The following is an 11,099-nucleotide window of genomic DNA, read 5'->3' as shown; positions in this document are numbered from 1 at the left end:
GATCTTGGACTTCCCAGCCTCCAGAACAGTGAGAAATAAATTTCAGTTGTTTATAACCCACCCAATTTATGGTCTTTTTGTTATAGCAGCCTGAGTGAACTAATCGAATTGACTTGTGGATGAAATCACGACAGTTATCCTATAGAAGGGCCCACATTACATATTTGCCTATTTGCTTTCTCACGGTGTCATTTAAATTTTTCCTCTATCCCTGTATTTCCTGTGAACTATTAATAGAAGCTAACTCTAAATGCTTGATTAGATTCAGAGTCAACATCATTGACAAGAAAAGCATATTGATGGTGCTGAGAACTTCCTATTTTGTCACATCATGTTAGACTTTTTAAAGCAAAGAAATGGAGTAAGAGAAGAAGAAAACCAGCCTCATTTAGGGAAGAGGAATGTGGAATTTATTACTCCATTGTTATATTCCCAGATATTCTGTCAGACATCCATTTGGGTGAATGCATCCCCTTTTACAAAAAGCAAATACTTCTTGGGATGTTATTATGCTAGCAGCCTTTCACACCTTAGCGTGAATTAGTCACCTGCTCTCCATGTCTTCCTAGCTACCTAACTGAAATCAGTTCATATGGGGAGAGGGCTTTTGGCAAGCTGGCAGTCCTCTGTGGAGTGCCATGAGAAAGACAACCCAAATACAGCATTAGAGTTCAGGGTATTGGGGATTAGGAGTTGGTGGTAATGGGCTCATCACCTGAGCTGGGACAATTGTAAGATAGACCAGATCAGGAAGAGATCCGAAAGCAGGATAAAGAACTGTGGCTATGATGGCAAGGAGCCTGGCAGTGTGCAGTGGGCACCTGTCATGGGGACTGGCTTCCAGAAGAAGAATTCGGGTCTCAGAGTGTTCCTAGGGGAACAAGTCACAAACCACTTGAAGCCCAAGCTGTATACATGGAAACAGGGGAAAAGAAGACATGAACCAAATCAGATACTGTAGTCCCTCACTTTTGGTCTTGAGATGGTCCTGAAATCCTAATCCTCAAGGCATTCTCTTACCTCTTTTTCTTCCTTATTCCAGCCTTAGGAGTTCCTTGGACTTAAGAATTGTACCAATAATGCCAGAGTTCATTTATGGGATGGGTAAAGTGTGTGGAGTAGCCTGGGGCATTAACAATCATGTTAGGAGTTGCCTCGTGTTCTTCAAGATTGTCTGCTGTTAGGAACTTCGTGCCTTCTGACTCCAACTATAAGCTGGTGCTCCAAAGTGGTAGAATCCAGTCTGAGAAATATCCTAAAGAGTATGGAGCCCATCCTCTCATTGATAGAAAGAGAAAGTGAGATTCAGAGAGGCTAAGTGACTTGACTGAGAGCACCCAGTTAGTAAGTGTCCAAGCTGGGACACAAATCTATGGTGACTGACTCCATAATATGCATATACTCCTAAGTGGACCACGTTCTCTGCTCCTCACCCACTTTACAGAGAGGGAAACTGAGGCTCAGTCTGCCTAAGCACTTTCCCAGATTTGCTCAGTGTGTTGGTGGTGGAGCTTGGACTTAACTCAATTTCAAACCCCACATGCTCATGATGATGACCGTGCCCTTTTTGTTGGCCATCATGGGCTGTAGGCGGCTGCCCAAGTTAAGACTGTTTACCCATAGAATTATGGGAAAGACTTCCACACCCCTTGTTTATTGTACAATAGCAAACTTTGCAACGGGAGAGAGGCCCCTTCCAGCTGTGAGCCTCCAGAAAATCCTGGGAGTGCCTGGGACTCATCGGCATCCTGTTCTTGCAGGGGGAAAAAAGAGCAGAGGAAACTGTTCTTCAAATGGTGCCAAATAGGCCGCTAGGAGTTCTGAGATACCTTCTTAGGGGCCACACTGGGAAGGACAGTGAATTATCACTGTCCTTATGACTGTCATTATCTGTGTTGTTCCATCCCTGCTTTTGTCTGTTTCATCCCTGTTTTGTGTCCGCTTCACATAAATTGAGATTTCTTGCAGAAAATAATCTGTAGAACGAGTTCTATGGCTTTTTAAAAGTTTAAAAACCACTGTGCTAGGGGAGTGGGTTTCACAGACCATTGGTGCTTTGAGCTGCACTTCACTGAAAGATTCCATGCTCAGATGTGTTTGGGAAACTTTGCTCTCTCCAGCCCCCTCTTGAAGATAAATAAGGATCCTTAGCATACAAATGCTCTGAGAAGCCCTGTAGCAGAGAACATCTTGGATTTGTTTAAGTCACTGATCCCCAAGATGATTTCATCATACATTCTTTTGTCTAGTAAGTACCAATTAACATCCTGCAGAACCACGTTTTATGGAGCCCACATTGGGAACTCTTGGGTAAGGGAATCTCTAAGCCCCTTCTGGTCATGCTGTTGTTGAGGGATGGCTGAAGAAGCTGGGAGTGAGGATCTTGGTAAAGGGTACCCATGACCACGGTCTCCAAATCTCTGAAAGTCTGTCATTAGAAGAGGTGGCTGTTTTATACAATGGGCCTTTAAATGAAGCCCGCCTCAAACACCTGAGCTCTCATAACTTACTGGTGAAGGTATGAATTGGGTCCACTTTTCTTTACATAATTTTGAGAACAAGTGTCTAAAATCTTAAGGTGTGTGGCCAGACGTGATTACAGGCTCACACCTGTAATCCCAGCAGTTTGAGAGACCAAGACAGGAGCCTCAACTTGAGGCCAAGAGTTCAACATCACCCTGAGGAACACCATGAGGCCCTGTCTCTATTTAAAATAATAATAAAGTAAAACAAAATGGTGTGCATCCTTTGCCCCAGCAATTCCATTTCTAAAACTTTACCTGAAGGAATTAATGACACCAGTGCACACAAAGAATGAACAAGGATGTTCATCAGGTATATTATCCTGCAAGTTGAAAACCATGTTCATTCTGACCTTCAGGACCGGGAAACAAAACTGTGGAATATCCATGTCATGGAAGTGAGCGGTCATTAAACACAATGTGTGGGCCTGGCCACAGTGGCTCACACCTGTAATCTCAGCACTTTGGGAGGCCAAGGTGGGCAGATCACTTGAGGTCAGGAGTATGAGACCAGCCTGGCCAAGACAGTGAAACTCCATCTCTACTAAACATACAAAAATTAGCCGGGTGAAGTTCTGTCCATTCAAGGGTGTGATGTCACATGCCTGTAATCCCAGCTACTCGGGAGGCTAAAGCAGGAGAATCCCTTGAACCCAGGAGGCAGAGGTTGCAGTGAGCTGAGATCGTGCCACTGCATTCCTGCCTGGGTGACACAGCAGGACTCTGTCTCAAAAAAATAAAAAATAAAAACAAAAATAAAATAAACAAACACAACGTGTCATAGCAAGAGAGGGTCCACCGTGCAGATGGAGCGGGAAGCAGTCCCAAAACAGGATGAAGGGTTTTGTGAGTGGAATACAATTCTAATTTTATTAAAATAATATCTATATTAGTGCTTCTCAAACTAGCGAGGCTGAGGGATGACTTTATAACCTTCCATCTATTGCAAGTTGATAGTTTGGTACAGTTTGCAGACCATAGTTTGAATTGCCCTGTTTTATGTCACATAAAAATTTGAGAGAAAATGCAATACAATGTCAAGAGTAATTTTCTCTAAATGGTAAGTTAGGAATAATGCTAAGTTAGGGATAATTCTTTTTATTTTTTCTTATCTGTATTTCAATTTTTGTACAATGAAGACACATATCTTTTTCATTTTTAATTATTTTTGTGGGTACATAGTAGGTGTATATATTTATGGGATACATGAGATGTTTTGATACAGGGATGCAATGTGAAATAAGTACATCATGGAGAATGGGGTATCCATCCCCTCAAGCATTTATCTTTTCTGTTACAAACAATTCAATTATGCTCTTTTATAAGAATTACTTTTCTCCTATCTCCCTTCCTCCCTCCCTCCCTCCCTGCCTCCTTTCTTCTTTCTTTCTTTCTCTTTCCCCTTCCTTCCTTCCTTCCTTCCTTCCTTCCTTCCTTCCTTCCTTCCTTCCTTCCTTCCTTCCTTTCTTTCTTTCTTTCTTTCTTTCTCTCTCTCTCTCTCTCTCTCTCTCTCTTCTTTCTTTCTTTCTTTCTTTCTTTCTTTCTTTCTTTCTTTCTTTCTTTCTTTCTTTCTTTCCTGCTCTGTCACCCAGGTTGGAGTGCAGTGGCATGATCTCGGCTCACTGCAACCTCCACCTCCCACATTCAAGCTATTCTCCTGCCTCAACCTCCCAAGTAGCTGGGATTACAGACACACACCACCATACTTGGCTAATTTTTTTGTTTTGTTTTGTTTTTGTATTTTTAGTAAAGACAGGTTTCACCATGTTGGCTAAGCTGGTCTTGGACCGACCTCAAGTGATCTGCCCACCTTGGCCTCCCAAAGTGCTGGGATTACAGGCATGAGCCACTGTGTACAGTGTTTTCAGTTACTTTAGATGTACAATTACATTATTATTATCTATAGTCATCCTGTTGTGCCATCAAATACTAGGTCTTTCACTCATTCTTTCTAACTGTTTTTTAACCTATTAACCACCCCCACCTCCTGCTGTGACCTCACTACCCTTCCCAGCTCCTAGTAATCATTAAGGAGACACATTTTTTTAAAGTAAGAAATGTGAGTAACAGTACCCTCCCTTGGGTAAAAGAGAGCTGCAGATGTCCGAGGTACAGTTGATGAGCATTTATTAGAGGTTGTACAGGCTGTTCTTTTGCAGGATGAGAAGCCAGGAGCAGGTGGCCAAGGTGCCTTCCAATTCCCAGATGAGACCCTTGTAGGACTAGACATCCATCAGTGGCTTTCTGCAGGCAGAGGCAAGCCTAGAGGCTTTGGTGCTCCTCTACGTCTGGAGCCCCATCCCTCAGCCCCATCCCTGCCATCCCCACCACTTCATCCTCATCCCTGGGTGCTGAACTCTCTGGCCATCCTTCCCTTGGCCAAGCCAGCCTCGCCTCTGGAAACACAGGGCCACAAAGTGGTGTGTCACCTGCAAAGTGCACCCCCACCAAGCCAGCACCAAACCACCAGACATAGTGTCAGCACATCCTAACCAGAGTCTGAGCCCAGGAGGAGGTGTCCTGAGCCCAGCCCCCTGCCAAGGCCCCAGGGCAATGTCTGCCGGCTTTTCAGCTCAGTCTGGGGAGTTTTCCCAGGGACCTCCACCCCGCCAGGCTCCGCCAGCCTGAGGAGGTGGGAGGGAATGGAGGGGCAGCCCGGTTGTGGTTAGTATGTGGGGAGGGGATGGAAAAATTCTCCCCACTGCCATTCCTGTGGGGTGGAGGCAACTCTGTCCCCCAGGAGGGGAGTCTGGCTTTGTCATTGTTTCCTGAGGAGAAGAAAGAGCAGGGATGAGTTTCCAGATGCCAACCGTGGGGAAGAATATGTACCCCTGCAGGATGACAAGGTCTCTGTGTCTTCTGGTATCCAAGCCTGACAGATGCCTGGGGGCCAGGGGACCTTGGCAGACAAAGCTGGCTGCTCAGAGCCGCCACTCGTTGTGGCCCCAAGAGGGAGGGCAGGGTGACTTTAGGTAAGTGTGGGTCTCTTCATTGCCTCCCCAAGTTCAGACAGATCATGGCAGTCAGGGCACAGATATGAGGATTTAGCTTGTTCTAGAGTTTTGCGCCATCCCAATGAGACAGGTGTTAGTGTTATATCTATTTTGCCAGGAAATAAATGAGGAAACAGAGCAATGGAGTGACTAGATCGTTCAAGGCCACAGGACTGGACTCAAACAGGCTGACTCTAAAACACCACACTCTCTCTGCCAAGACGTTTTCTTCTAAGATGGTTAAGCAGGTAAGGACTGCTCCTAGGGTGTACCTGCAGCCCTTTCCAGAGAGCCTGGCCCCATCCAGAGCCCCTAATGCCTGGCATGTGAACCACGCCCCATCCCTGCAGGAAGGCACATGAAGCCAGTTGTTAATGGGCCCATTGCAATAACATAGGAAGCTTTCACTCCAGAAAAATTAACATATAAAGAGGGGACTCTGGGAAATCAAGAGTCTTCAAGGCCCAGAGGATTGTGCATCTAATGGAATTTCAAACATGGTGGCACCTTTCTCTGTGGGGTTCTTCTTGGGGCTCTTCAAATTGTCCTCTGCCCTGCATCTAGCCAGCCTTCACATTGCCAACCTACCTTGGATTAGGTTTTTACCTGAATTCTGATGTCCATTAGCTCTGTGACATTGGAAAGTCACCTACCCACTCTGAGCCTCAAGAATCAAAGGAGGTAGACGAGAAAGTGACTTGGGCTCAACTGTATCAGATACACCTGCAAGTTCATGTGATCATTGCAGGTTCCCGGGCCCCACTCCAGCCCCAATGACTGAGTCTCTCTGGAGGCTGGTGCCTGGAAATCTGCTTTATGAATAGATTCCCCAGGTGATTCTGACAGGCACTAGAGTTGGGGAATCACTGGCATAGAGATATCTGAGGTCAGTTTCAGGCTCTGCATATGATAGTAAGGTTGGTGGGCACTGCCTGTCTCTCTGTCTGCCTTCCTTCCCCTCCCTCCACTCAAGCTCCCAAGGCCAAAAAGAAGCAGCGAAGGAGGGCCTGGCATACAGGGAGCTAGGGCTGCCCCAGCAGCTACAGTAGACCATCAGCTAGTGAAGGGCTGGAGCCTCAGTCAGTTGAACTCCATTCCGAGACCTCAGGCTGGATCTTTGGCTCTAGGGCTGGTTGGGCCTGGCCCCAAATCCAGAAATCCATGTAGCCTGGAGCCTGGGTAAGGCCACTGCTTTGGCTCATGTTGGTGTCCTTGTCTGTTCCAATCCCTGCCCTGGGCCGCATCTCAGACTCCAAAGGGCTTGCTACAGGCCCGGGTCTCCCTTCCACCCCCGGCCTTCCTAAACCATCCAGGTCTTTCTTCAGAGGCGCTTCAAAGTGACCAGCAGAGACAAGGGCCAACTATGGGACTGGGAACCAGGTAATGGTGAGAAGCTAAGACTGGGCCCGCCCACCTGTCCCAAACATGGGAAAGCAAGCCAAGTCCTAGAACACTGGCTGCTGGCGTCACCCGGAAATAGGCCAGATCCTTGGCAAGACACCAGCAACAAGAGTCAAGTGAATAGAGCATCTTAGAAAATAGGATTTATAGTGAAATCTAATATTTGGATTATATATAGTAAATGCATGTATGTCAACGAGTATGTGCATGTGGATCTACATCTATATCCATATGGACCCAGTTGGGCTAAACATTGCAAGTTAAGGGCACAGTCTGCCACAAAACTGCCCTCACTTCAGACAAGTTTGGGGGTCCTAGGGCTACCTTTGCTCAGACCAATTAGCTACACACTCAGAGATTTCCATGGGCTCCCCCAGGTTTGATAATTTTCTAGAAAGATTCACAGAACTCAGTAAAGTGCTATCATTACGATGATAGTTTTATTATAGCAAAAGGATACAGATGGGAAGAGATACCAAGGATGAAGTCTGGGAAGGTTTCAAGAAGAAGCTTCCATTACTCTTGGGGACACATCGCCCTCCTGGCACACATATATGGCAATATTCAAAGAATATCGCCAAACAGGGGACCACAGCAGAGTTGTGTCCAGAGTTTTTCTTGAAGCTTCATCCCAGAGGCATGCTGGGTTGAATCACTGGAGGTGCACTTGAACTCCATCCCCAGTCCCTCCCCCTTCCCCATGGGGGGCCTGAAAACTTAAGGAGATGAATAACTCCTCCCTTCTCAGGCCCAGTCCCAAGGCGCAAGGCTACTTCCACCAGCAGCATGCCGCCAGCAAAACAGCAGAAGCAGGAAGAGAGCCGGCGGGAAGACACCTACCCTGGCCGGAAGACATGTACGCCTGAAGATCTAAAAAGAAGCCATCCGGGTACTATGTAGCAGTTACGTCAGACTAGGACACTTCCTGTTACAGGAGACTATAAAACCTTTGCCCCGTCCTGACTTGGGGCTGACGCCATTTTAGGCGCTCTTTAAAACAGCATGTTGCTCCACACCGCCTCCTGTTGTCTGTTGGCGTGCCCTCGGGGTTTCAACTGATACAAGAACCTTACACCCCAGAGGCTGGGGCTAATATCACGTGGGTCAAAGCCCCCCAACCCTCTCATTACCTGCTTGGTCTTTCCGGCTTGGCCAGCCCCTGTCCTGAACTATCCTTTTACTATAAACTCTGCAGGTGACCACCGTGAGTCACTTGTTAGCTGAAGCTGTCAGATGTGGTCTGAGGGGCCCACCATGAGTAACAAAGGCCCTCCTATCACTTGGGAAATTCCAAGGATTTAGAAATCACCTCCCAGGAGCTGGAGGCAAAGGGCAGGCAGATCCTTTATTACACAATATGTATGTAACATAGAAAAATATTCCTCTGGAGATTTCCTGGAGAGAGATTCCCACCCCTCCAAATCTTCACTAAGGAGTTTTTGGGCCAGGCCCGGAAGCTCTCGCCTATAATCCTACCACTTTGAGAGGCCGAGACAAGAGGATCCCTTGAGCTTCGTGGTTAAAGATCAGTCTGGGCAATACAGGGAGACCCCGATCTCTACAAGAATAAATTTTTTAAAGTTAGCCAGGTATTGTGGCTGATGCCTATAGCCCCAGCGACTCAGGAGGCTGAGGTGGGAGGATCATTTGAACCTGGGAGATTGAGACTGCAGTGAACTGTGATTGTACCACTGGGTGACAAAGCAAGATGCTGTCTCAAAAACAAACAAACAAACAAACAAACAAATAAATAAATAAATAAATAAATAGTCTTCCTGCCTTCTGCTGAATCTGCTGTGGTTTCACAGAGTAAGCAGATTCGGATCTGAGGCCAGTCCTCATCTCCATCCACACTCGGGGCTTCCTCCAGGGTCTAGGGCCCTAAAGATCTGCTCCCTGAGGATAGACTTCTAGTTCAAGCTCAAAAAAATACCCTCCTAAGGAGTCCTGCTTTTCTATTTTTCATCCTTGATGAAGTGGTTGGTGCTGGGCACACTGTCTATTATCAATAAATATAGAATCCTTTGAGACCTAGGCCTTAGGTCAGTTTTTCCTACCAGGTAAAACCTCTAGCCTCAAGGTTTTGGCAGGTGATAACTGCCTGGAAAAGTGGCCCACTGGATGCTGTGACATTCCAATCACCACTGCATAAGAACATCTTAAGAAGCAGCCGGCTCTGCAGGACCCCACATGGCAATCCGTGGCCAGCCTCCCCCTGACCACCTCCCAGACTGGCCTCTCAGTGCCAGGGCCCGGCCTCCACTGGAGGGCAGTGGCATCTGGTTCTGCTTTGCTTGGGAAAACAGCTCTGCTTACAAATATTTGGCCTGTGGAGCTTCTTTCCCCACTCGGCCTCAGCTTGTGCCTGAAAATGAAGCCTTTCTGTAAGGGACCCAGAGACAAGGCTGGAGGCCGCGCAAGGGGGAAGCCTCTGTCTAATTCAGCATTTTCCCTAATGGAGACTGCACCACCAGCCCAGCAGGGTGGAGAGGGGTCTGGAGCCTGGAAGTGGGTGGTGTTTCTGGATAGGAGGGCTGAGCTGGCTGTGGCCCACTGACTGCCGGCCACACTGAGACCCAGCACCAGCCCCAATGGCACCACACAAGAGGGCCTCGGACTCCCTTCTCACCACCCAGGTCCTCCCCTCCTCCCTCCCTCTTTCACTCCCTCCCTCCCTCCTGGCTCTGGCAGCCATCTTGGCCCTCGTTGCAGCCCTCGGGCCTGGAAAGTGGACGACCTGGGAGGAAGGATCTGGCAGGATGAGGCCAGCAGGGCTCTCCCAGAGAGGAGGGCCAGGTGGAACTGGACAGAGGGGCTCTCAGCCAGGCATCTCCCCCTGAGAACTCACAGACAATAGGCAAAGCCGCTCAGAGTTGCCAAGAGCCATGATTCATTCACTTATCAATTAGTAAGTTCCTACTCAGTGCCAGCTCTGAGCAAAGATCTGGGGTACCATGGTGAGCAAAAGTGGGCACGCTGTGTCCAGAATACCCAGCCCTCAGCTCCTCCCAGCACGACTCCTTCCTAACATCTGGGTATCACGCTTAATTTCAGCTCATTAGGGAAGATTCCCCTGGCCACTTGTCTTAAGTCACACCTCCTTATCCCCCACTTTCTATCCCTTTATTTTATCTTTGTGGATAGCATTTCTGACAATTTGAAATTCTCGTCTATTTATCTGTTTGTTAGTTGCCTAGTGTGCAAATTCCAGGAAGGCAAGAACCTGTCTTATTTATCATTGTATTTCTAGCATATAACAATGACCAGATAAAGTTTTCTTAAATGAATGAATTAATATTATTACTGTTAATACAAAATTTATTTGGAAATGCCCCAAATGTCACCTGTGCAGCCATGTTTGATTTCCCAGAGCGTTTCATGCCTAGGTCTACTGGCCCGTTAAACTGATTTCCGGTGAGTGCGTCCAGGGCCTCTGAGGGGGAGCGGTAGGGTTTTTCTGAGAGAATGGTTGGGCCCTGTTGCCTTAGTGGCCTGGAAACTCTGTTCAGGAACAGTCTGGCACGGGAGAGGAGCCTCTACTCCCTACCGTGTGGCTGACAGGCCAGAGAGCAAGAGGTCAGGGCCAAAACCTAAACACCATTTTCAAAAGAGGGAGAAAATTCAACCGTTGACCGCAATGTAATGAAATGAGAGAGCCACCCAGCAAAAAGTTGCATGTTAAACCCAAAGGTCCTCCAAGGCCTGGGCATACCAACCCAGCATGTGGTCGCTGCCCTGTAACTCATCTCCTCACTCTGTACTTGGAGCTCTGCCCTGGGGGTTCAGTATTCTGGGGCTGCCTGGAAAGCTGGGAGTCCCTGGCCTCCAGGGGTGGATGAATCAAAGGAGATGAAGAAAGAGGAGAGAAATCCGGCTGTTAATCTGGGCTTGAGATTCAGAAGCTATTCTGGAGCTTTGAATAAAGAGTAGGTTTCTACTGAGTTAACCCATTTTATTACAGTGGCTCTGAGCAATGGTCTCCGGAGCCATCGGGTTCAAATCTTGTTTCTACCAACTAAAAGCAACTTGACCTTGGGCAAGTCACTCTACTGTTCTGTGCCTTAGTTTCTTCACCTGTAAAATGGGGATAATGGTGGTAACTACCTTGAAAACTGTCTTGAGTATTGAGCGAGACAATGTCTATAAAGTAATTAGGACCGCGCCCGATTCAACGTTTGCCTTT

The 11,099-nt window shown here is 47.4% G+C and overlaps 1 long non-coding RNA gene across 1 annotated transcript; it reads left to right on the top strand.

Moving 5' to 3' along the window:
* Positions 1-5,631: 5,631 nt before the first annotated feature.
* On the top strand, positions 5,632-7,929 carry LOC135967236 (uncharacterized). The gene is made up of 2 exons (XR_010581235.1): positions 5,632-5,763; positions 7,665-7,929. It is a non-coding gene; the product is annotated as an uncharacterized lncRNA (long non-coding RNA).
* Positions 7,930-11,099: the final 3,170 nt, after the last annotated feature.

The sequence above is a fragment of the Macaca fascicularis genome, chromosome 14 (assembly GCF_037993035.2).
Source record: "Macaca fascicularis isolate 582-1 chromosome 14, T2T-MFA8v1.1".
Classification (NCBI taxonomy): Eukaryota; Metazoa; Chordata; class Mammalia; order Primates; family Cercopithecidae; genus Macaca; species Macaca fascicularis.
The sequence above is the reverse complement of the archived record's forward strand: the minus strand, read 5'-3'. Positions and strand labels throughout refer to the sequence as shown.